Raw genomic sequence first — 23,906 nt, forward strand, 5'->3', positions numbered from 1 at the left:
CATTCACAGGGTCTAGGCACTGGGACTCACTACCCTTGTGGGGTCGTTTTCAGACTACACCAGACCGATTTTGGATCTGAAGAGAGGGCTTTCCAGCAACCTGGAGTCCGAGATCAGAACAGACGGCTTGGGAGCAGTGAGCCCCCGGGGGCAGATGCTCACCCATCCCCTTGGCATTCTTCTCCAGACACCAAAGGCTGCGTACTGCAAACCCATGACTCTGCCTGAAGGTTCTTCCTGCCACAGGAGCACGGGCAGCCACGCTCAGCCCATGGGCTGTATGGGCCAGAAGAACTGCAGTGTAAAAAGTCTCCAGAAGTAGCCCTCAAGCCATAAGTGACACAGGTTGGAGGGTAAGTAGCCCAGCTGCCACAGCCCTCTGCGAAGGGACTCTGAGCTGTGGTCACACCGCCACGCAGTTCTCGGGTGGGAATGAGCTCCAGATGCCCACAGCTCAAAACTGGCTTGATAGTACACCACCCATCAGCTGCTGTACCCTTCCCCTCTCATCTGCCTACAGATGTTCCCTGAGATCACCTCCTAGATAAACTACTTACTACAAGGGTCTGCTTCTGGGGGAGACCAATCCAAGATGGCTTAAGAAGTGGTTGTAGGAAGTAAACTCTTATTCTAGACTTGGATCCTTTGTCCTCCTGATAGCAAAAGAGTGCCACTGTGCGTGGCCAGATGACCCCTGGTGTTCTGTGCATCACAACTGCTAAGAACGCTCACCTTGAGGGGGGCGCCTGGGTGGCTCAGTCCGACTTTTAATCTCAGCTCAGGTCTGGATCTCAGGGCCATGAGTTCAAGTTCCACATTAGGCTCCATGCTGGGCCTAGAACCTACTTGAAAAAAAAAAAGAAAGAACAGAACAGAACTGCCTTAGAACAACTAAGACAGAGTACAGGTGCAAGGGGATACACTAGCCATTGCTAATTATTATTATCATTAATTGATATATTATTTTAGTTAATTATAACACCATAATTATTAGCAATTATTATTATTAGTTGCTAGTTGTTATTATTTGCTAATTAGTACTATTGCTAATGCAGTAGCTCTACCACGGGAGACACATGGAAATGGTAATTCTAAGGATTGCCAGCTGTCATTAACAGCCATCAAACACTAAACACATTCTCAGGCCAGGTCCAACAGATGCGTCCCCAGATGAGCAACTTCTATTCTTGGTACCTGAATCTCTTCATCCTCAATTTGAAGATAAGAATTGTTCCTCCCGGGGTGCTGGGGGAGCTCAGTCTGCCGAGCTCAGCTTGGGTCATGATCTCAGGGTCCTGGGATAGAGCTCCCTGCTTAGTGGGGAGTCTGTTTCTCCCTCTTCCTCTGCCCCACCTCCCCACTCATGCTCTTTCTCTTTGGTGCTCTCTCTCAAATAAATAAGTAAATTCTTTTTATTTTTTATTATTTTTTTAAGATTTTATTTATTCATGAGAGACACAGAGAGAGAGGTAGAGACACAGGCAGAAGGAGAAGCAGGCTCCATGCAAGGAGCCCGACATGGGACTCCATCCCGAGACTCCAGGATCATGCCCTGGGCCGAAGGCAGGCGCTCAACCGCTGAGCCACGCAAGTGTCCCAGTAAATTCTTTTTTAAAAAAGAAAAAAGGGGGAAAAAAAAGAATTGTTCCTCCCTCAGAGCGTCATGGTGAAGATTAACACAGGAGGCTCATCCATGGGAGACCTCCACACTATCTGGCACATGGGACGTACTCCAATAAATGTTAGATGTTTTTATGTAAGGGTGGATGTAAAATGCCACAGAGAACTTCGAAAGAACTACCAGCAACATGCTTTTAATTTATAAGCCTTCCTAACCCACTAATATAGCTAGTCTCCTCCCCCAGCAAAATCCATACAGCTTTCCAAAAGTATCAAGATTGATGATACCCTCGGTCCAAGCATCAACCAAGTCAGCCATCAAAACCCGGCCGTCCCATCTCCTGCAGCTGTGTTGATGGCCTGGCACCGGGGCCTGTGATTTGTTAGCAAGGTCCATGAAGCCGGGGAGCCAAGGCTGAAAGATCTGTTTAATTCCCACTTTCCACGGGGTTGTTATTCGGCTCAACCCCCTTCAGCCCCAGAGTGAATCACAAGCTGCCAGCCTCTCTGCTCAGGGGGAGACTCACAGATCAACGGCTGCCACCCCACGTCTTGCCAAAGTGCTGTCCAGTGGTCACTGGCACCTGGGAATCAGCAAGTCAGTTTGATTAGACCTCGGGGTAGTTCCTGATAACAACCCTTCCTTCCTGCCCTCCCCAAGCACTGGCTCCCGAACCAACGGAGATCTGCCGGGGGGATGACCCCAGGTTTGAGGTTCACGTTCCTTAGCTGCTGAGACAGGTTGGAGGTGAGGTGCCCGCTACGCGAGGAGACCTGTGGTTGGCTGTGAAATTAATGACTTTCCTTTCTGACCCCCCTGCATGCATAATCACCCCAGGCAGTAAACAACCAAGAGCCCAAAGAAAACACTTATTGCCATAAACACCCGCTGTGTTATCATGAATTTATCATGAATTCGGAGTTCTATCTGGATGAACACATTTTTTAAAAACGCTCTTAAAAATGAAACCATGCAGGAAAGGATGGTAGCTTTCTGGAAAAGTCAGGAGGCTGGGAGGAACCTCTCAGGGCCTCCTGGCCGAAATCACCAATTGCATCGGGATGGGGTGAGAACACGCAGGTTAACCCCGTGTTTGCACTGATAGGTCGCAGGGCAGTCCGGCCTCCCCCTGGCCAAACACACTCTCCAGGTGTTTTGTAACGGGTGCCCAAAGCCAAGTCTCTCCAGGCAGCACGAAGCCTCCAGTCTGAGGAGGGCCCAGGAAGAGGGGTGGGGGGCTCAGAATGGCCCCCTGGCAGGCGATTTCAGTGGAAGCTTTGTCTGAGATTGGGAGACATAAGGGCAACCCCACGCAGGCCAATGGAAGCCAAGAGAAGAACTAGAAGGAAATCCATTTACGAAGGCCCGGTTTGCACTGTAAGATATTAATCCTTCCCTTCTTAAAATTCATTCCTTAGCAAATTTAGCTAATAAGGATAAAGTGTTCCCTCCTTGGGCACTTAATCTGTGTCAGGCACTGGAATTAGCATTTCACGTACATCCTCTCCAAGGCCCCACGCTGGGCCCTGCGGATTTGCTGCCTAAAGGGACCCACAATTGTCTCCCCTCTGCTGATGAGTCTAGGGAGTGAAAATAATTTATTTCCCAGGCCCCACTGAAGTGAGGGGTGATCATTCACCATAATTCTAGCCAACAAGACATCAGCCAAAGGCAGGCTCCCCTTCTGAAAACAGAATACTTTGTTCTTCTTTCTGACCAGAACACAAACCAGAGGCACCAGAGGCAGGTGTTGGAGCGATCATTTTGAGGCCATGAGGCAGCAAGCATGAGGACAGAACCAATATTCTAAGAGTTGGAAAAAAAAAAAAAAAAAAGGAGAAGAAGAATGTGGGCTGCTGTTGGGAGCCACGCCAATAACCTTGGACCATCTACTCCAAACTTCTGGTGAGGGCAGTTTAAAAAATAACCCCTCTTCATCTATGCCAGTGTTAGCTGAGCATTCTGTTACTCCCAGTGAAGAACGTTTTGAACCAACAGATTCCCATTCTACAGATGAGAAAACCAAGGCTCAGAGAGATGAGGTGACCCACTGTCGTCCCCACCAAGGTAAGTAGTGGTTCTAGGATTCACTCTGACTCTGACCCTACCGTCAGGGTCCTGGCCTAAGCCAGGAATCACCTGCATAAACTCTGCAAACTTTTTTTGACTGTCACATTTCTCAAGTGCATGACCCCAGGAACAAGCCTGGAACAAACCAGATATGCAACCGACAGCCATCATTACGGCTAATGATAATATGAATCCTGATAACAGCTAACGTTTATCGAGTGCACACACGCCGTATCCACCCGTCCCATTTAACCCGACAAGGCCCTCTGGGGTGTTTACTCTTATAATCACTACTTTGCACCAAACGGAACCAGGACACAGAGTGGATAAGGGACTTGCCCAAGGTCTCCCAGCCAGTGAGTGGCTGAGCCGGGTTACGAAGCAGGGCCCCAAAGCCCACGTGCTAGCTACCGAGCTGTGGGCAGGAGTGCGCTCAGCAGCACTGGTGTGCCTCCCTGTGCCCTTCGACTATCCCCAGCCACCCCCAGGCCAAGCAGGGTTCCACGAGGTCTGTCACCTGTCAGAGGGAAGGGAGTGCGAGGCCTGACCACCCTTCTCTGGTCCCTAGCTAAGCTCTGTTCCTGAGCCTGCAGACAGACCCCACCTTTGTGCTCTTGGTCTGGTACTCGTCATAAGAGGCAGCTGCCCACTAGGCAGATTTCCCCAAGTGGAGGATCTCAGTCCGAAACAGAAAAACAGGGAGCCCCTTCTCTAGCTCTGTTTCCCTCCCCATTACGTTTGTCATATTAAAAATTACTTTGGCAGCGCCACGAAGCCCTGAACTTGCAGCCAGAAGGCTCCAGCTCCTCTTGCCAGCAGCGTGCTACATGACCTTGGACAAGTCACCCCTCTATGCCTCACCTTCCCCAACTGGGAGCTGTCTCAGAAAGCCAACATGTGGGGTGCCTGGGTGGCTCAGCGGTTGAGCGTCTGCCTTTGGCTCAGGTCGTGATCCCGGGGTCCTGGGATCGAGTCCCACATCGGGCTCCCCACAGGGAGCCTGCTTCTCCCTCTGCCTGTGTCTCTGCCTCTCTGTGGTGTGTCTCTCATGAATAAATAAATAAAATCTTAAAAAAAAAAAAAAAAAAAAAAAAAAGGAAGCCAACAAGGAAGTTTGAAGAAAGTCGAAGAGGAAATGCAGGTGGAGAAAGAAACACGGATGGTTCTTTGCCCACAGAAAGCTCCTAGATTTCAGAAGATCAGGTGGTGTCCTTTCCCCTTTGCACTCGGCAGAGGCCACCAGGGTGTTGCTGTCACCCACCCACCGACTGGCAGGACTGTCATTGGAGGTGGGGTGGACCGGCACCCAGCCACCCAGACTAGAAGCCAGGCCACCCACATTCAAACACTGGCGCCTCCTCTCTCAGCTCACTCTGCCTCGGTCGCCTCATCTGTAAAAAAAGAATAGGAATAGCACCTGCCCCATGAGGTCGTGGGGAGGACTTGTTGAATAAGCACAGGTAAAAACATCTGAGCGGTGCCCGGCACACAGACGCTCTCGACAGATGTTGGTTATCAGCGGGGAGGGTCGTCCAGATCCGTTCGCTGCCTACAGTCTTTCAGGGGAGGGAGGACAGGGGTTGTCTTGATGCTAACCAGTGGAACAGGGGAGGAGCGGCCGCCCCAGCTTATAGAGATGGGAACCGAGGTTAAGTGAGTTGTCCAAGGTCACACAGCTATGATACCGCCCCTGCAGCTCAGACCAGGTCATCTGGTCCGTCTCCTGTCTTTCACGGTCTCCATGGACTGTGTTGGGGACCACAGTCCAGGGCTCCTGGCCTTCTCCGACAGGATCCCCTGAGGTCCAAGGGCTCAGCCAGGACTCAAAGAAGGAGGACAGACCTTCTGGGGACACCCGGGGTGGATTCCTCTGCCCCTCACAGCCACCACCCTGCTCTACTGCAGAGGCTCAAGCCCCACCCCTCCCTGGCCTTTTGTTGTTGTTGTTAAGATTTTATTTATTTATTCATGAGAGACAGAGAGAGAGAGAGAGAGAGAGAGAGGCAGAGACACAGGCAAAGGGAGAAGCAGGCTCCACGCAGGGAGCCCAACACAGGACTCGATCCCGGGACCCCAGGATCACGCCCTGGGCTGAAGGCAGTCAACTGCTGAGCCATCCAGGTGTCCCTACTCCCTGGCATTTTTGGATGGAAAATACATGGGGGTCACACAACCCTTATCACCTCGGTTCTCTGTAACACGATACATGTTCTTTGTATGTGGCAAGGAAGGACGTCTCCGACACATTTCAAAATGCCTAAAGTTGTGGGACAAGACAGCTGATTCTGCGTCAGGTCAGGGCTAATCCAGGCGAGGCGGGCTGGAGCAGCGCAGGGAGACAGCTTTCCACGGTGACCACCCCCACCCCAGGTGTGCTTCTGCCTCCCTCCCACTCCTGTGAGGACTCCCTGCCACCAAGACAATTTTTTCAGTTTTGCCTTTCTTTGTTTTATGAAAACAAAGGTTGGTGTTTGGTTTTGCTTGTTAGCTCTCAAAATACAAAATCATGTTTGAGGATTGAGTTCACTGCTCCAAAAAACACCTGTCACAGCTTTCCCCGCCCCCCCCAATCAAATTTCCACATGCCTACAGAGGAATGCCACCACCGAGCAGACACCCCCAGAATGTAGGGGAGCACCCCACAGATGTGTAATGCTGCACAGGAGGCCCCACCACCAGGGAGCCGTGCTGAGGCTCCCCCCGTGTTTCCAATAAACATCGTGGCCAGAACCAGGGTCCAAGAGGCCACAGAAGGCCCCACTCTGGACTCCGGTAAACAGCAGAGACTGATGTACCTGTGGTTACAGGCGCCACGAGAAAAGAGGGTGCCAGCTATTTCTGAGGATCTGGCTTCCAGCAGGCATCAGCAATACAGACACAGCATGGGAATGAATATCCCAGCGCCAGACCAGGGCTCCGGGGCGCCCATCTCACAGGCTGCCCACCTGCGGCCTTGCTCGCTGCAGCAGGTGCGTGCTGGGCACTCAGCCTGTCCCTCGGGACCCCTGACCCCTCTCGGCCTCTCAGTCCAGAGGTTTCCCTTCACGAGGGCGGGTCACAGGTCACTAACTCCCTGGCCTCTAAGAGCCGTGAAACCTTGGGAGCCATCCTGAGGCTCCTGCCCCAGCCTCCGGGGGGCCCTTTCCACCATGGTTCAAGCAGTGAGTGACTACCAGCATCTCCTAGTACCTCGACAGTCTGCTGTTCACAGAGCTGCTGGCGAGAATTGTGATTTACCTGCTTCACAGAGAAGGCAACAGAGAAGTGAGATTGAGGAGTTTGTCCCAATGCTTCCACCCCATTCTTGGTCCCCAGCATCATGCTGGGCACTCAAGAGGCATCTGAAAAAGAATGTCTGTAGTCCATAGACTCCTGATAGGTCAACGCTAAGCCAAGGGAGAAGACACGGGGTGGGGGGGGAGAGACAAGGGGGTTCCTGAAAGGCTTTGAGGAACATCAAATCACATGAGCGGGAACAGACACCACAGACGTGTGAGCCCAGAGCTGGAGGGTGTTCAGGAGAATATGTTTGGTTGCAAGTGAAAGAACCCCAAATCAATTACCTTAAGAAAAAAAAATTGGAGAAGTATATAACAGGGCAGCTTGGGGCGCTGCAGTCAGGCATGGCTGGATCCAGGGTCTGAAATGATCAAGGCCCTTGGACTTCCCTTCCTGGCTGTCTCCTGGTCCACCGTTCTTCTGTGCTCCTTGACCCTCCTACTTAGGCTCTGTTCATGCAGCAGAACGTGGCAGCTGGCAGCCCCTCCATCTTACCTTCCAGCCCGTGTGCCAGGTGGCAGCACACCTGCATCAGTAGCAGCCAGGATGCTCCTGGAAGGGCCTTCAGACTGGCAGAGGGAGGGCTGTGGTCTTTCACCAGGAGCCTCAGTTGAGCATCAGCTCTGTTTCTGCCCAGAGGCCCCTCAGTCCCCCTCTCTGTGTCTCCCTCTGTCCCTTCCCTCTCCCCTCCTCCACGGGCCCTGCCCCACTAGCTCCCTGTCTCCTGAAACTGCTCACTGTGTCCTCATGGATTAACTCCGAAAAACGCAAACTAGACCATAACCCAGGAAGACCAACCTTGACGGACTCCACACAGCGCCACGGCGGCAGCTGCGATTAGTAAAGTCTGAGATGGAGAAGGAACTGATTTATGGAGCAAACCTCCGCTGCGAAATTCTAAATGCAAGAGAATTGATCTCTATGAAAATAATTTCAGCAAAATGGAGACGGAAACATCGGAAATGGTTTAACTGTGCTGGACAGAAAACTGGTAAAGGGATTAAATTGGCTTAATGGAGTTCCCTGTGGAATTCTGGTACTTTCTAGAGGGAAACGCATCACTGTTGACTAATTCTGATTAAAATCCTTGAATTCAAAATGTCTCGAGGACAAAATGTCCACAGGAACAGAGCTTTGGGTCGAAATATCCCAGCCCCTGACCAAGGAGTTGGAGTTTTGTCAACAGCCCCAAAAGACAGAGAAGGGGGGAAGCAGGGCCCCCGAAGGCAGAGTGGCAGGAGGTGGTCACCGTGGAGGAAGGGAGTGGGGGACACAGGAGCAAACACACCCAACCCGGATCTTCCCCACAGGCCCCTGCTGGGGCTGGAATGGCCGCTGGTTGCTGCAGGCCACCCAGCCCAGGGTGGTCGGCTCAAGTCCCTGCAGAGTCCCGGCCCTGGTGGCTCCCACCTACTGCGTGGCAGCCTGAAGCCCACACGAAGTCCTCCCCCCAGGGCCCTTGGGTTCCAGCTGAGACCAGAAAGCAGAAGTTCTCAGCAAATGCTATTTTCTTTCTAAATGGCATTTATTGTTTTCGTCTTTCTGACCGCAAGCACAGTGCAGCAAAAGGCACAACTTTTGGGAAAACAGAAAACCAAAAGGGAAACACGTCGCTCCTACTCCACGGCAGGAGGACACAGCCACGGAGGGACCCCTGCTGTGCCGCGTGGCCCCTCGAGCCACCCAGAGCAGGGGCTTCCCATTCTTCCCCCTCGTCACCCTCTGATGAGTCAGTCCTGAGGGGTGGCCTGATGGGGAAGTAGGTGACTCCAGGCCGCTGCCTCTGTCATCCGACCAGGGCCTTATCAGGCTAGGACTCTTGTTACTCCTATTTTGTAGAAGAAGGAAAGGAGCCAGAGAGGTGAGGTTATTTGACCAAGATCTCAGAGCTGGGAAGTGATGGATCTGGACTCACACCTCCGGGTGCCAGTCTCTGGAGCTCTTCTAAGCTCAGGTCTATATGTGGAGCAGGAAGGGAGAGGGGAGGGGGGAGTGGAGGAGAGGAGGGGAGGGGGAGGAAGCAGTGGGGGAGGATAAAACCTGAAGAGCCTCTGTGGGTCACGGGTCACTGCCCATGGGTGCGGCCGCCAGGTCCGGCCCCCAGGGCCCCCGTGAGAGTGCGGATGGCACCCTGAACTCCCAGGCTGACCCTCCAGGGCCCAAACCCTGGCCTTCCCTGTGCTGCTCAGACACTTGTCTTCCCAAATCAGGAAGCCGCACTCCACGGCCTTTAGGAAACAAAACCAAACCAGCTGCTATTTTTAAAAGGGTATTTTTATAGAACAATCTCTGGTGTCCTGCAGGAATTTCAGCCCCAAAGCCCCTGGTGCTGTGGTTTCTGGAGGAGTTAACGCACATCCTGTCGGGCAGCCCAGAAGCTGTGTCACTCCTCCCCTCTCTCCTCTTGCTGAGGAGGCAATAGCTCTTTCAGCAGCTTCTCGAATTCCCACATGGGCTTTCTGAGCCTGTTTCCCCACCACCGCTCAGCCCCTGCCTCCTGGCAGAGACTGGGAGATTCCAAGATCCAGAGAAGCCAGCGTCTGCCCCTCAGGAGCTCACAGCCCAGGGGACACGTAGGGGCACAGTGACATGCCATGGTCCTTCACCCATATCCGCTGGTGGCCTGTGTGCCCAGCGCCTCGCTGAGGTTCGGGGGTGAGTCTGCTCGAGCCCAAGGGCCCTCGGGCTGCCCACCATCCAGGTCAGAGACCAAGCACGGGGCCAGCCCGCTCAGAGAAGGGAGGACCACCAGATTCCTTCTATGCAGGGGTCAGGGTATTGACACGGAGCCCAGAGGGACGAGGTCAGCTCACCAGGTCTGCACGGCCCAGGCAGGGGACAGCAGGAACAAGGGCAGAAGTCATGGCAGAGCTAGAGGTTTGGAGAACCTTGGGTAGTTTGGCCCATCCGGGGGCAGTGGGCTCAGGGATTATCTGCTGGAGTTACCCAGGACACCTTTTGAAAAGATTCAGGGTTGCCCTCCCTTTCAGACCTGAACTCTACATTTGCGGGCCCTCGGGCCTGTCTTGTTAGCTGAGGGCTGTAACACTGACGGTACCCAGGGCCCCCGGTCGCCAGGATCTGCCCGTTTTCGTAGCTCCCTGATAGTAAAAGCTACACACGGTGCGTGGTTAATTTATGCAAAGCTCGGTCTCAAGCTAACAATTAGCAGAGCCCAGATACAAGCCCAGGGGACTATTATCCAAACCTATACTTTTAACCCAAGAAGGCCTTGTGTGGATGTTCAGGTTGCACACTGCACATGGGTGCCTTCACTGAGAGGGGCTTCACACAGCTTGTAGACATAGCACATAGAATGCACAAGGGGCCATGGAGTTCTAGACTTCCTGGCCAGTCTGTAAGGTTGAGGAGTAGAGTCAGCGGGAAATCCCTTCCACATTAACCTACCCTGCCATGTACATACTCACAGGCACTCATTGTGGACACTTGGAGCGTAGACATCCCCAGGTTGCCTCTCCTGCCCCCCTCCCCCGTTGCTGTCTGAGGCCTGATTTGCACTCCTTCAGACTAAACAGATACAAATGCTCCAGTGCCTAGGAGCTGTGTAATTGGACAGGAAGGTAGGTTCGGGTTCGTGTGCACTTGCCCACACACACATATGTGCAACCAGAGTTGCTGTGTGCCAGGGAGTGCCCTTCCCCCAGCAATTCAGATTGCAATGTTGGACTAACTACCAAATGTCTTTCTTGAGCGAGGAGCACTGGGCTCTCATTAGTGCAAAGGCACCATGGGAATTGACTGTGGTCTTGCTGCAGCCCTGGAGTTGCACGGCCTCGCAGTCCAAGGCTCAGGCTGGTTCTAACCCAGAGGAGCAGGCCAGGGGCTGATGGGAAAGAAGCATGTGAGAGAGGTTGCTTGTGGGGTGACTGACTGATCCACAGGTTCTCTCTCTGCCATCTTCCACTCTGCTCCTGGGTGAATTTGAAGAGTAAAGATAGAAAATGGGGGGAGAAGGGAGGACATCAACCAAGACTCTGGGCTAGCTGGGGTGTGGCCGGCACGAAGAATGACACACCCAGTCCTTCCAGGATGAGGCCATGAACAGAAGGACGGCTGGGGGAGCAAGAGGTGCTGTTCCTCCCAAGCATGTTCTCCGAGGGACACACCTGGAAGCCAGCAGTTTTTGATGGTGGTAAAGGCTGTTGGGAGCTGCTGGGACTAGCAGATTGGAGGGCAGGTCAGGAGAGGGAGGGGATGGTAGTGCATGACCTGCAGGGGGTTGGTCAGAGAGGAAAACCAGGCAAGATCCAGAGCTAGACCTGGGAGGGGCCAAAGGGACAGCAGTGTGACGCTCAGAGTAAGGGACAAGAAGGCAGACATGGCAGGGGAGGAAGGGAAGATGTGATATGTCCTGGGGAGGAGCAGCTGGGAGGAAGGGTCAGGGAGTCCCCCGCCTGTAGGTCATGCACCAGCCAGCCCTGGGGAAGGAAGGGAGGGAGGTGGCCTCCTGTCTCTCTGTCTTCCGTGCACCCAACTGTCCTCTATTGCACTGCTTAGCTCTTCACATCATCTTACAGAAATCTGAAGTGGTTCTATCACTTAAAAATTGGAAGATTTGGGGACTCCTGGGTGACTCAGTGGTTGAGCATCTGCCTTCAGCTCAGGGCGTGATCCTGGTCTGGGGATTGAGTCCTGCATCAGGCTCCTTGCGAGGAGCCTGCTTCTCTCTCTGTCTATGTCTCTGCCTCTCTCTGTGTCTCTCATGAATAAATAAATAAAATCTTTTTTTAAAAATTGGGATATTTCTCACAAACCAATCAACGTGATACATCAGATCCACAAAAAAAAGGATAAAAACCATATAATCATTTCAATAGATGCAGAAAAAGTATTTGACAAAATATAACACCCATTTATGATAAAAAAAAAACCCTCAACAAAATAGGTTTAAAGGGAACATACGTCAACATAATAAACACCATATATGAAAAACCCACAGCTAATATCCTCAATGGGGAAAAGCTGAGAGGTCTTCCTCTAAGTTCAGGAGCAAGACAAGGTCGTCCATTCTCACCACTTTTATTCAACACAAGTACTGGAAGCCTTAGCAATCAGACAAAAACAGAAGTAAAAAGCATCCAAATTGGTAAGGAAGAAGTCAAACTTTCACTGTTTGTAGATGTCATGATACTATATATAGAAAACCCTAAAGACTTCACCAAAACATTGCTAGAACTGATAAATGAATTCAGTGAGGGTGTTGGATGCAAAATCAATGTGCAGAAATCCGTAGCATTTCTATACACTAACAATGAAGCAGCAGAAAGAGAAATTAAGAAAATAATCCCATTTATAATTGCACCAAAAATAATAAGATACCTAGCAATAAACTTAAGCAAAGAGGTGAAAGACCTGCACTCTGAAAACTAGGAAACACTGATAAAAGAAATTGAAGAGGATACAAAGAAATGGAAAGACATTCCATGCTAATAGATTGGAAGAACAAATATTGTTAAAATGTCTAAACCACCCAAACAATCTACAGATCGAATGCAATCCCTATCAAAATACCCACAGCATTTTTCACAGAGTTGCAACAAACAGTCCCGAAATTTGTGTGGAATCGCAAAAGACCCCAAATAGCCAAAGCAATCTTAAAAAAGAACAAATTTGGGGGCATCGTCACAATGCCAGGCTTTAAGCTATATTACAAGTCATCAAAACAATATGGTGCTGGCACAAAAATACATACACACATCCATAGAACAGAATAGAAATCCCAGAAATAAATCCACAATTATATGGTCAATTCATCTTTGACAAAGAAGGCAAAAATACGCAATGGGAAAAGGACAGTCTCTTCAGCAAATGGTGTTGGGAAAACTGGAAAGCTACATGCAGAAGAATGAGACTGGACCATTTTCTTACATCATATACAAAAATAAAGTCGGCTGAGTGAAGTAAGCCAGTCGGAGAAGGACAAACATTATATGTTCTCATTCATTTGGGGAATATAAATAATAGTGAAAGGGAATATAAGGGAAGGGGGAAGAAATGTGTGGGAAATATCAGAAAGGGAGACAGAACGTAAAGACTGCTAACTCTGGGAAACGAACTAGGGGTGGTGGAAGGGGAGGAGGGCGGGGGGTGGGAGTGACGGGCACTGGGGGTTATTCTGTATGTTAGTAAATTGAACACCAATAAAAAATAAATTAAAAAAAATAAATAAATAAAAAATAAATAAATAAAAATAAATAAATAAATAAAGTCGAATGGATTAAGGACCTAAATGTGAGACCTGAAACACTAATTTGGAAAGATTTGGGAACACCTCTGTTTATAGCAGCATTATTCATGCCAAGATATGGAAGCAGCCCAAATGCCCATTGACTGATGGATGGATAAGAAGAGGCTGCAAATATACATATATACACAATGGAATATTAATCGGCCATAAAAAACAATAAAATCCTGCCATTTGCAACAACATGGATAGATCTAGAGAGTATAATGCTAAGTGAAATAAGTCAGAGAAAGACAAATACCATACGATTTCACTCATATGTGGAATTTAAGAAACAAAACAAATGAACAAATGAAAGAAAAGAGAGAGAAACCAAAAAACTGAGCCATAGAGAACAAACAGGTGGTTTGTAGAGGGGAGGTGGGGGGGAGGGCAGGGGAAATAGGTGATGGGGATGAAGAGAACACCGATTATACCTACCCTGATGAGCACCGGGTGTTGCACGGGAGGGTTGAATCACTATACTGCACACCTGAAGCTAATGTAACACTGTATGTGAATACACGGGAATTAAAAATGTTAAAACCTGGGAGGTTTCGCACACCCGCACGCAGGCCTAGCTTTCTTCCCTGGCTCGTGCTGAGCACGCTGCTGGTTCAGAGCGGGTGGGCTCACCACTTCCCTGCAAGTCCCCCCCTCCCTGGGGAGTGGCTTTGCCCCATCCACTCTCCACATCTAAGCCAGCAGCCTGGACCCTCAGATATCTGACACCTGCAGCCCTGGACCCCATACCTGCGTCAGGTACAGCAGGGAGCTCCTAGCTAAGGCTGTGGTTAGCGGTCAGGGCTCTTCCTGAGCTTAGATCGTAGTCCCAGGAGAACAGAGAAGGATGGTGTGTCACCCAGTCACATTCCACCGAGCCAATGCCTGGGGGGCAGGGGGAGTTCTTGATCCAACACACTGACCAAAGGGTCCCCTGGGGCAGATGTCAGCCCCTGGAGGATTCTGGTAACCTAGGGAAGCAGGGTCCGGTCAGAGAGATGCAGACCCCTTGGTCCCCCTCAGCCTGGCCCCCCACTACCTCCAGGACAGAGCTGCGGCAGTAGCCACTCTTAGGCGGGAGGCCTCCCCCACTAAATGTCCTCCTCCCTGCCCCCCACCTCCCCAGTCTGGTCCTTCTGTGCCTTCTACCGCAGCCCCACGGAGCAGCACACCTTCAGGGCTGGTCCAGCCCAGCTGTGAGTGTCTCTAATGGAAAAACTAACTGAAGCTGAAACACTCACCCAGGAGCACCCACCTTTGGCATTTGCTTCTCCTGCTCCTCGAGGTTCATAGAAGTCTTGTCATTCGTACAATGGCATCCCTACTGACAGGTCCTCAGTGGTCTTGTGAAAAATCAATGTAGACTGTTTGGAAGGCCACGTCTTCACACCCCTGAAAGCCGGATGTATCGTCACCAAGATGCATCAAGAGCATCCCCCATTTACAAAGCCCTTTCCTGCTGTGCATGTCCTCCGCCTCTCCCACAAGCCAGCAAAGGAGGCAGGATTACACCCATTTTACAGAGGAGGAAACTGAGTCTTGAGACAGAGAATCATTCGCCCAAAACCTGAACTCTAATGCACAGAACCCAGACTCAGATGCTGAGACTTTACATCCTGTGCCTGGGGCAGGATGGGATCTTGGGACAGAGGGAATCCCTGCCCAAGGGTGGAGCTAATCTTGGGTGGCAGGTCTGCAAGGCCTGGTGTGGTGGCAGTGTGACCCCAGGGGTCGTTGTTCTTCCTTACTTTCCTCCCTTTCCAAGGGTGGGGAAGGGCAGGGGGACCTGAGGGTGACTCTGAGGAGGCCCCTGGTGGGCCCCATCCCTGCCGTGGATGAGGAGCAAACCCTGAAATGAGGTGGAGGGAGCCTGGCCGTGCCACGGCGGCACCTGACAGGTATGACAGTTTGATCACGGGCCACCGTGCTCCACACTGCCACTGGAGCCGGCACGCTTGCTCTAGCCCTATGAGGTGAGAACCACCTCATCCTCACCTCGCTGTTGCCGGCATCGCGAGACCCCACACCGCCGCGCCAGGCCTCCTTGCCTAGAAGACACTTAGACTTTGGGCAGAACTTTCTTCCTGCCTGTCCTGCATCAGGGGCATTTGCCACTTGACTTGGGGGTTCTTGCCACTGGCAAACATGACGCATTTTTGCCAATTCCCATTGTTCGATGGCACCCAAGAACACTCTGACCTAGTGCATGGCGTTATACTGGCATTTGGCTAAAACTTCTACCCAGAATGTTCCAGAATGTAAGAACAAGACAAGGGCAGGTGATGGCGCTGATGGAGACAGCACTGTCGACAGTGCCGCACTCGGGCCCAAGAGGCTGTGGGGAGCCAGGCTCCGGGTCAGCGGAGTCACCGAGGGCTCTCCGGGCCAAAGACTTGGAGGCAGGACATGAGGCCATGTCCCCGGAATAATGAGATGCCTGTGTGACCGTCCTCAAGGGGACACACAAGACGCCTGCTGGCAGATGAACAATGCTGTTTTCAAAGCTTCTGGCAGGAGGTTTACTATTTCACCTGCTTCCTTCTCAGGGTTGAGAAACCTTGACTTCTCACACAGCTTTCACCTCCTCGTCTGCCAGGTTCTTACACTCACACTCCAGGCTTCTAGAACCCCATCTCCACACATCAGGAGGAACAAGCGCGTTTAATGGGAGAGCCTTACTTCCCAGAGCTGGGGCCTGCACACGGCCCAGTATGGGGGGAAATGGATCCATCTCTCCCACAGGTGAGATTCCACTAGGAGCCCAGGAAGGAGCCAGCACTCCCAGGGCTCATCAGTGAAAGCAAAGGGTGTTGAAGACCATCTGGGGACAGGGATGGGACATGCCCTGGGACCAGTCCCAGGTCTGGCTCTTTCCACGTTGCAGAGGGCACCTCTTTCCCCGCGTGTGTGGCATGCTGCCCGAGGATCGCAGTGCTCCTCGCCACACCGTGTGGCCGGCTCAGGCTCCTTGTGAAGATGGCCTGGGGCGTGGGGTCCCCTCTCCCGGCCTGGAGAGCTGGTATGAGCTGCACAGAAGAGAGAAGGGAGCGAGCACAGACAGAGGACCCTCAGCCACAGCACGGCCTCCTCCCAGCACCCACGCAGGCTGTGGGCAGCCCCCCCCCCCAGAATTCCAGCCTCGAGCACACAGATGGACTTTCTAGGAGGTCGAGACGCCTTCCCAATGTCACTGGCTGAGCCAGAGGCCACCAGAAGCACAGTCCCTGAAGTTCACACGCCACCCAGTATCTTCCCTGGGGCATCGGCTCATTTCTGTGCCGGCGGAGGACCTCCTACTCATTCTAAAGCACGGTGCCACGGCTTCATTTGAAGAGAATGTGCACACGCTGCAGACACAAAGAGCTCAGAAAATAGGTCAAACCCAACATGCGCATCCACAGCACCATCTTCTCCGATGCTTCCCTCTAAAATCAAATTGGCGATGTATGCAAATGAGTTGTGAGAATTCATTACGTTAATTTATCTAATTTCAGAGGCAAACCTGAAGCAAACAGCGCCTCATTCTGCAACACTTAGGACCTCGTGGAATATTGATTTCGGAGTTTTATTAGCCTGGCACCAAGGCCCTTTTATAGCCCAGAGGTATGAGATCGTCAATTTTCTCATGAATACAAATGCTCCCGCTGCAGGGCCCCAACATATGGTTTTCCAAGGTCATTTCCGGGGGTGACCTATATGCCAGGCCCCCAAAACTCAGAATCAGGATCTCTGGGAAGCCCTGGCAGGAACACAGGGCCATCTGTCCCAGCAGGATCAATGGCTGAGCCGTCCTTCCCATGGCATCCACACTAATAGGTATGGAATTAAGAATCTGTCCCCTTACTGAGCATCCATAGCCAGGGCAGCCAGCAGCAGAGCTGAGCTCAGGGCAGATGAGCTTTATGAGCAATGATGACTTCATTGTCTCCTACCTCCTAGGGGACCAATGTGATGTCTTCAGCATGATACATTTCACCATAAAGAACCCAAATTTACCCCCTGCTAGTCTGGAGCTGGCCATTTTAACATACCCCATAAAGGCGACTAAGTATGAGTTTCACCCAGTCTCATGAAAGGAAAGTCACTCTGGCCAGTCCCTCAAAGCAGCCAGATAGGCATGGGACTCCGTTTTAGAAGTGGGATCACAGGGCACCCTCTCTGCCCCTAAACACCTCTTTGCAGCCTATTGTGAGCTGGAATCTCCTGTGCCTTGGTCTCAGGCCTTCAAGGCTGGCACAAGGTAAAGCATACAGACCTTGGGGCACCCGGATCTGCCTTGGAGTCCTGGTTCTGCCTTGAAATGCCTTAAGGGCCAGGACAGGTCAACTGACATCTCAAAGACTCGGTTTCCTCAAAGAGAAAATTAAATAACACTACCTGGTAGGGCTGATTTGAGGATTGGCACTAATTGGCTTCCATAGAAGGAGCATAATGGGAGTGGCTGCTTTCATGACTAGAATCTGTCAGGGTCACAGAGCAGCTTGATGAAGCTGTGTAACGAGTGTGTCCCCAGCCTTTTAAAGAGAGGCTCTCAGGGCACCTGGGTGGCTGAGTCAGTAGGCAGCTGCCTTCAACTCAGGTCATGATCCCAGGGTCCCGGGATCAAGCACCATGTCAGGCGCCCTGCCCAGCAGGGAGTCTACTTCTCCTTCTCCCTCTGCTGCTCTCCTGCTTGTACTCTCTCTATCAAATAAATAAGTAAAGTCTTTTTTTAAATAAATAATAAAGAGAAGCTCTCCAGGGGCATCTGGGTGGTTCAGTCAGTTAAGCATCCAACTCTTGATTTCAGGTCCAGTCATGATGTCAGGGTCATGAGCTCAAACCCCACGTTGGGCTCCACAGTGGGTGTGAAAGCTGCGTAGGATTCTCTCTCTCCCTCTGCACCTCCCTCCTCCGCCCCTGCCCCTACACACATACACATGCACTTGCACTCTCTCTCTAAGAAAAATTTAAAAATGAAAATAAAGAGAAGCTCTCCAGCATACCTGAGTACTCGTGTTAGTGGCTGCTGACTCTTTCCTACAGATGAACATGGTGGCAAAATGGATTCTTGTCTGGTGATCATTCATTCCCCCTCCTCCACCTCCATAGGGTTTGTGCACCCTCCTCCCTCATCCAACCTGGCCTTGCCGTGGCCAATGGGATTTAGGTAGAAGTGACAGGCCTCAAGGAACATGGCATGCTTCCATTCACCCCTTGAGGAAAACATGCCCTAGCCATGCTCCTTCTCTTCATCCTAAAACGAGAACAAAAATCCAACCCACGTCTGAAATAGCCACCCCCAGGTCCGGCGTCCATCCCATAGACCCTTGATCTTGAGAACAAAGACTTGCTGTTGGAGGCCACTGAGTTGGGGGCTGAGAGTTGGTTTTGCAGCAATAACTAACAAACTAGATCCTTGAGCGCCCTACTTATGTCTCTGGCCCCGGTTGCTATCTACATTTTGGCAAATGCTAGTCTCAATGCTCATGGCATCTTCCTAGCGCCTCCCCATCCTTTGGTTCTATCCACTGCACAAAGTTCCCCTACCCCTGTTGTTCCCCCTGGATCCCAAACCCAATGCACTGCCACTTACAGCTCTGACCTTACACCTCCTGGCTTCATTCCTGCTTTGCCTCTCACCCCGGGGTAGAGCAGAGAGCAGGTGATGGTGCAAAGACCCTCAGCAGAGAGAGGGGCCAGCCCTGGGCAGGCACCAGGCTGGGCACACTGTGCATGCTCCTTCATGAACCCTAGGAGTGGTAGGGGCCAGAATTTGAGCCAAGAGCCTCTGACCCCAGAATCGGAGTCTTCACCTCCATGCAGTGGCTGGAGTTCCAGCTTCTCTGGGCAAGCAGAGTCTCCTAGCAATACAGAGCCCTTGTGCTGGAAGGGATTTATGCAGTTTCCTAGTCCAATAAATAGCCGGTGAACCGTGCGACCTGGCCATGTTTGTAGGTCAAAATGGTCAAATATCGGCAATCTCACAGCTCTACCAGATTCACAGCTAGTCCAACAACCAAATTCAGTCCTACCTCAACTGGCCAACATTCAGTTCCCATTTCCCCTCTGTGGTTCACGAAGATTTCAGGAGGGACTCTGAAATGCCCTGCCAAATTTCCAAATAGCCTACCCATAGGGCATTTTCCTGGGACACCCATAGGAACCCCGTGGCCAGGGGCAAATGACATCACCCTGGCTTGCTAACAGTTCATTTTCAAGTGCGCGGATCGAGCACCAGCCCTCTGCTCAGCCCTATAAGTAAACAGACAAGTAAATATTGTAATACCAAACAAACCAGACTTCTTTGTGATCTCCACTTTCTTTTCTGTTTTATAACGTGTCCCAGAATTCGGGCCAGGGATGAGCTCAATCAAAAATATAATCCATCAGTCTTAGATCTGGAAACTTACCCTTTCCCTTTCTTAAGTATCAGGAGACTCGTCAGTCACCACTCCTGTGGTGACCAGTTTTTAAAGACCATCCCCACCCAAATTCTTTCCTACTGGCCTCCACCCTCAGGCCTGTGGATTTCCACGCTGGCCGGAGTCCCCAAAGGCAAGCTATCTGGTCCTGGGCAGCCTCTTCCCCCCTGAGATGCCTCTATGAGGGAAGAGAGGGACAGGGCAGGAGACAGGCGATCACTGACGGATGTCGTGCCGGGTGCCAGGCACTGAGCTGGCCCAGACCTGCTGTTGTGTCCACGAATCCTCACATCATCCTGGGGTCATGACCGGGGCCTGGCCGACTCCTAGCCCATCCCCATCCTTACAAGGAGGCCCAAGTTCCTCAGAATGTGCTGGTTCTTCTGCAAACACACCCTGGTTTCTTCGGTGTAGAAGAGCTTCCCAGCTGTATCTGGCCTCGGCTCAGCCTGGTCCCCTGCCCTCCCGGCCCTCCGACCTGGAAGTAGGTGTGGGTGGCACAGCTCAGCAGCCACGAGCAGCCTGTTGCTAACGGGACACAGTCTGAAAAGTCGTGCAGCTGTAGTTCCCCTCTGGTCCAGCCACCTAAGTGCCCTTCCTGTCTTCCTTCCCACGCCGGAGCGGAGCATCTAAAATTAAACTGCCAGAAATAGAGCCACTTGGACCGGAAGTGGCCAGAAATGCTTGGGGCCTCCTGACACTTCGAGGCAGCTCGGCTCACGCCACGGAGACTTGAAGGCAGCTGATCACGGGCAGCTCCGGCGCCAGGGAGAGGGGGCACCCGGCCAGGAGGGAGCTTGCGTCCTCCACTTCCTCCCCCATCCTGTGTTATCTCCAGACTTCCTGTTGCTTTGCATCTCCTTGAGCAGATCTGCTCCAGCCTTACCAGCTTCCAGCTGACTTAGCAGAACTGGAAGCAGAGTCCTTGAGCCATCGTGCTTCCTCATAGCCCGTTCACAACTCCTCACCCCCAGGGCCACCTGGCAGCCTGCATCGCTGCGCCCCTTCTGTAGTGCCCTTACCCTGGCCAGGTGGTTGGAGAGACACCGGGGCAGGCGGAGACAAGGCTGGAGAGGTGGGCAGGGGGCTGAGCACGGAGACACCAGCACCCTAGTCAAGGATGATGGGCCAAACTGGTAGGTCAAGGTTGGGATGCTGGCACATGGGCGCTTTCCAAATACTGCTCTCTGCAGGGTCGAGGCGACGTAAAGGCCTGCGGAGGAGAAGAGGCCAGTGGAGGCTGGGCGTGGACTTGGTGGGCTGTGCTGGGGTCCCTCGCTCTGGGATGCCTTGGAGTCAGTCCAAGGAAGAGACACCCCCCCACCCCGACTCCAGTTAGGCTTTCCACAAGCCCTCTGTCTGCCAGGCCTTCTTGAGGTCCTGCCTGCTGTGGAGCTCCCAGCTCTCAGCGTGGTCACATGGGGCTAGCCCAGAGGCAAGCCTTCATTTCCGGGGATCCCTGAAGCTGAGATGAGCAGGGGCAAGAGGACAGAGAATGGCTAGAAGTTGGGGTACAGGGAGCCCCCCATGCATCACAGAAGGGAAACACAGAGCCTGGGCAGGCTTTGGAGCCCTCCCACTGTATCTTCTCTATTACTGGAAGCTGTCATCACCGGGTCCCTGGGGCAGCCCCGGGAGCTCGTGACCCCTGCTGTCACACGGGTTCCAGCCCCAGGAGGGCCCGGTGCTCACCAGGGCAAGGTACTTAATGCATCTGACTGCCATCGTGAAATTCTTAACCTTATCTTTGAACTCTTGTATCTTGTGAGTGCCGTGGGCCGGAGCCTGCGTGCGGGGCAGGAGGTATGTGCAGTGGGCACGTCTGCCACCGCTCCCTGCCTTCTCACACTCACCCGGCACAGCTCCCGTAGCACCGCACCTGGCCCACCTGGCCCGACGCCCAGGAGGGCTCCTCACTTGGCTTAATGCTCTGCGGTCACTATCTTAAAGCCATAGTTCCGTCTTCCCAGCTGTGGTTTGGAGATGAGATGCGATGGGACAACAACGGGTGCCTGTGAGCAGCGGGGTGGAGGGTGGTGGTGCATGCAGTGTGTGTGTGTGCATGTGCTGCTCCTTGCCATGCTGCAAGCGTGCCACTCCAGCGGCCCCGCGGACGTGTGCAGTTCAGCCGCACTCACAGGCAGCCCTGGGTACGCACGTCATATCTGCAACCATTCTGATCAGAGCTTCTTCAGAACACACGCACGTGCACACACAAGCACGCGCATGCACACACATACTCATGCACGGGGCATTCTGAGAAACGAGAAGGACCGGGGCACTGCGTCACCCTCTCTTAGTCACATGAGGTCCCTGCATTAGCCAATCACTTCTGCCAAAATTGAAGGTGCTGAAGGACCGGGAGAGACGGCCCCCCCATAGTTCCCTCTGACTCAGCCCTTCCTGGCTCAGCAGGAAGGCGAAGGCCCAGCACGTGGGCAGAATGTGATTTCGTCAAGAAGCAAAACAAAAATAGTTGAGTGTTCTCACTTTTCTGGTAAGAATGAAGTTCATGTGCGGGCAGGACCTTTGAAATAGGACATGTCGTTTCAGCGATTCCGCTTACAAGCTAAAGGCTCTTAGATCTCCATTTAAAACCGGTATTGCACAATATAAAGATGACCGGTCAAATGTGTGCCAATAATTTTAATTTTTAATTGTTCTTTATGTAGAAAATCATTAAATACAAGTAAAAACCCTATGATAAGACAAGAGAGGTAAATGTGGAAGAAATGGGGAAAGCTTTGTATTTTAGCGCCTTGAAATGGCACTGGTCCTTGCTTTTTAAATAAGAGGCCCTGCATTTTCGTTTTGCCTTGAGACCTGTGAATTATATAACATCTCTGCGTGGCCAGCTCCTGCCTATTCATCCTTCATGGTTCTGCTTAGGTGCCACTTCCTCCAGGAAGCCCTCCCTACCTCCCATCTGTGTGCTCCCACAATGAACAGTACACCTCCCATCACTGTGCTATAATTGTCTGCTTGTCTGATCAGCTCCTCAGCTGGATGGGAGCTTCGGAACTGGATTGCCAGATTTACAACCCTATAGAGCCTTCTCTACCTATCCTCAGCATCAGCCCAGGGCCTGGAACATAACAGGGATTCCTTCCCAATTAGATGAATGAATGAATGGAAAGAGTGTGTCACATCTCAGATACGGTCCTTAGCATTTTGCACACACTGCCTGATAGTGAATGAATGATGGCACCAAGATTTCTTAAAGGCCCTGACCGGTGAGTTTCCCCTGTGTGACCACATGTGGTGCAATAAACCCTGGGGTCTCAGCCATGACACCCATTTTGGCTGCCTCCTGTCCTTCCCCTCTTATTGTGGACATGTATGATGGCAAAACGACAGGTTCCTTGAGGGCAAGAACACTGTTTGGTTGTATCTGGGCCCCAAGGGTGGCCCAGAGTTTTGCACAGAGTCAGTACCCATGACTGTTAACAAGAATTTGTGAAAATAGCATCTAAGAGAAGACATTCTGACCAAACTGATTTAGATCCCGATGAGTCCATTCCAAACCAAGCCACAGGTCACCCAACTCTTCAGGATATACAAATGGAAGGAAGGGAAGGAAGGAAGGAAGGAAGGAAGGAAGGAAGGAAGGAAGGAAGGAAGGAAGGAAGGAAGGAAAGGAGGGAGGGAGGGAGGGAGGGAGGGAGTCTTAGTATTTTTTAAATCGCACTTCTGGGATGACCTGGGTGGCTCAGCATTTAAGCATCTGCCTTTGGCTCAGGGAGTGATCCCAGGGTCCTGGAATTGCATCCCACATTAGGATCCCTGCAGGGAGCCTGCTTCTCCCTCTGCCTGTGTCTCTGCCTCTCTCTGTCTCTCATGAATAAATAAATAAAATCTTTTTTAAAAAACACCTAAATAAATCACACTTCTGAAAAATGTCAATATCACTTTTTTTTTCCAAAGCAAAGCAACAAAAACAGAAATCAGGCATTTGGCAAGGTTGCCCCTGGACGCCGATGACAGACTGCCAATCTTCAGACACAGCTCGGCCACTGCACATTAGAGCAGTCTCGCTTTCCAGATCCAGAGCCCACATTCCCAGATGGGTCTTTGGCAAACTGTGATGCCAACGTGTTCATCTCTGGGATGGTTCCCTTTCAGCGAGTGTGGAGTAGAGACCAGCTGCTAGCTCACTAACCCCATTTCTTCCTCCTGAGCATACAGAAAGACGACATCCCAGCCTCTGCTTTGCAGTTAGATTGAGGCTCTATGACAGGGTCTTGACCAAGGAGATGCCAGCAAAAGCAATCCGTGCTGTTTACAG

General features: G+C 51.9%; 1 long non-coding RNA gene across 2 annotated transcripts; it reads right to left on the reverse strand.

Moving 5' to 3' along the window:
* Positions 1-1,572: 1,572 nt before the first annotated feature.
* LOC119866613 lies at positions 1,573-20,466 on the reverse strand. 2 transcript variants are annotated; one of them, XR_005380732.1, is made up of 4 exons: positions 18,203-20,466; positions 14,473-14,609; positions 13,968-14,188; positions 1,573-2,204 (listed from the first exon to the last, which is right to left on the reverse strand). It is a non-coding gene; the product is annotated as an uncharacterized LOC119866613 (long non-coding RNA). The 2 variants fall into 2 exon arrangements; XR_005380731.1 differs by lacking the exon at positions 1,573-2,204 and having other exon boundaries at positions 13,568-14,188.
* Between the last annotated feature and the right edge of the window lie 3,440 nt (positions 20,467-23,906).

Source organism: Canis lupus, chromosome 28 (genome assembly GCF_011100685.1).
Source record: "Canis lupus familiaris isolate Mischka breed German Shepherd chromosome 28, alternate assembly UU_Cfam_GSD_1.0, whole genome shotgun sequence".
In the NCBI taxonomy this organism is placed as follows: domain Eukaryota; kingdom Metazoa; phylum Chordata; class Mammalia; order Carnivora; family Canidae; genus Canis; species Canis lupus.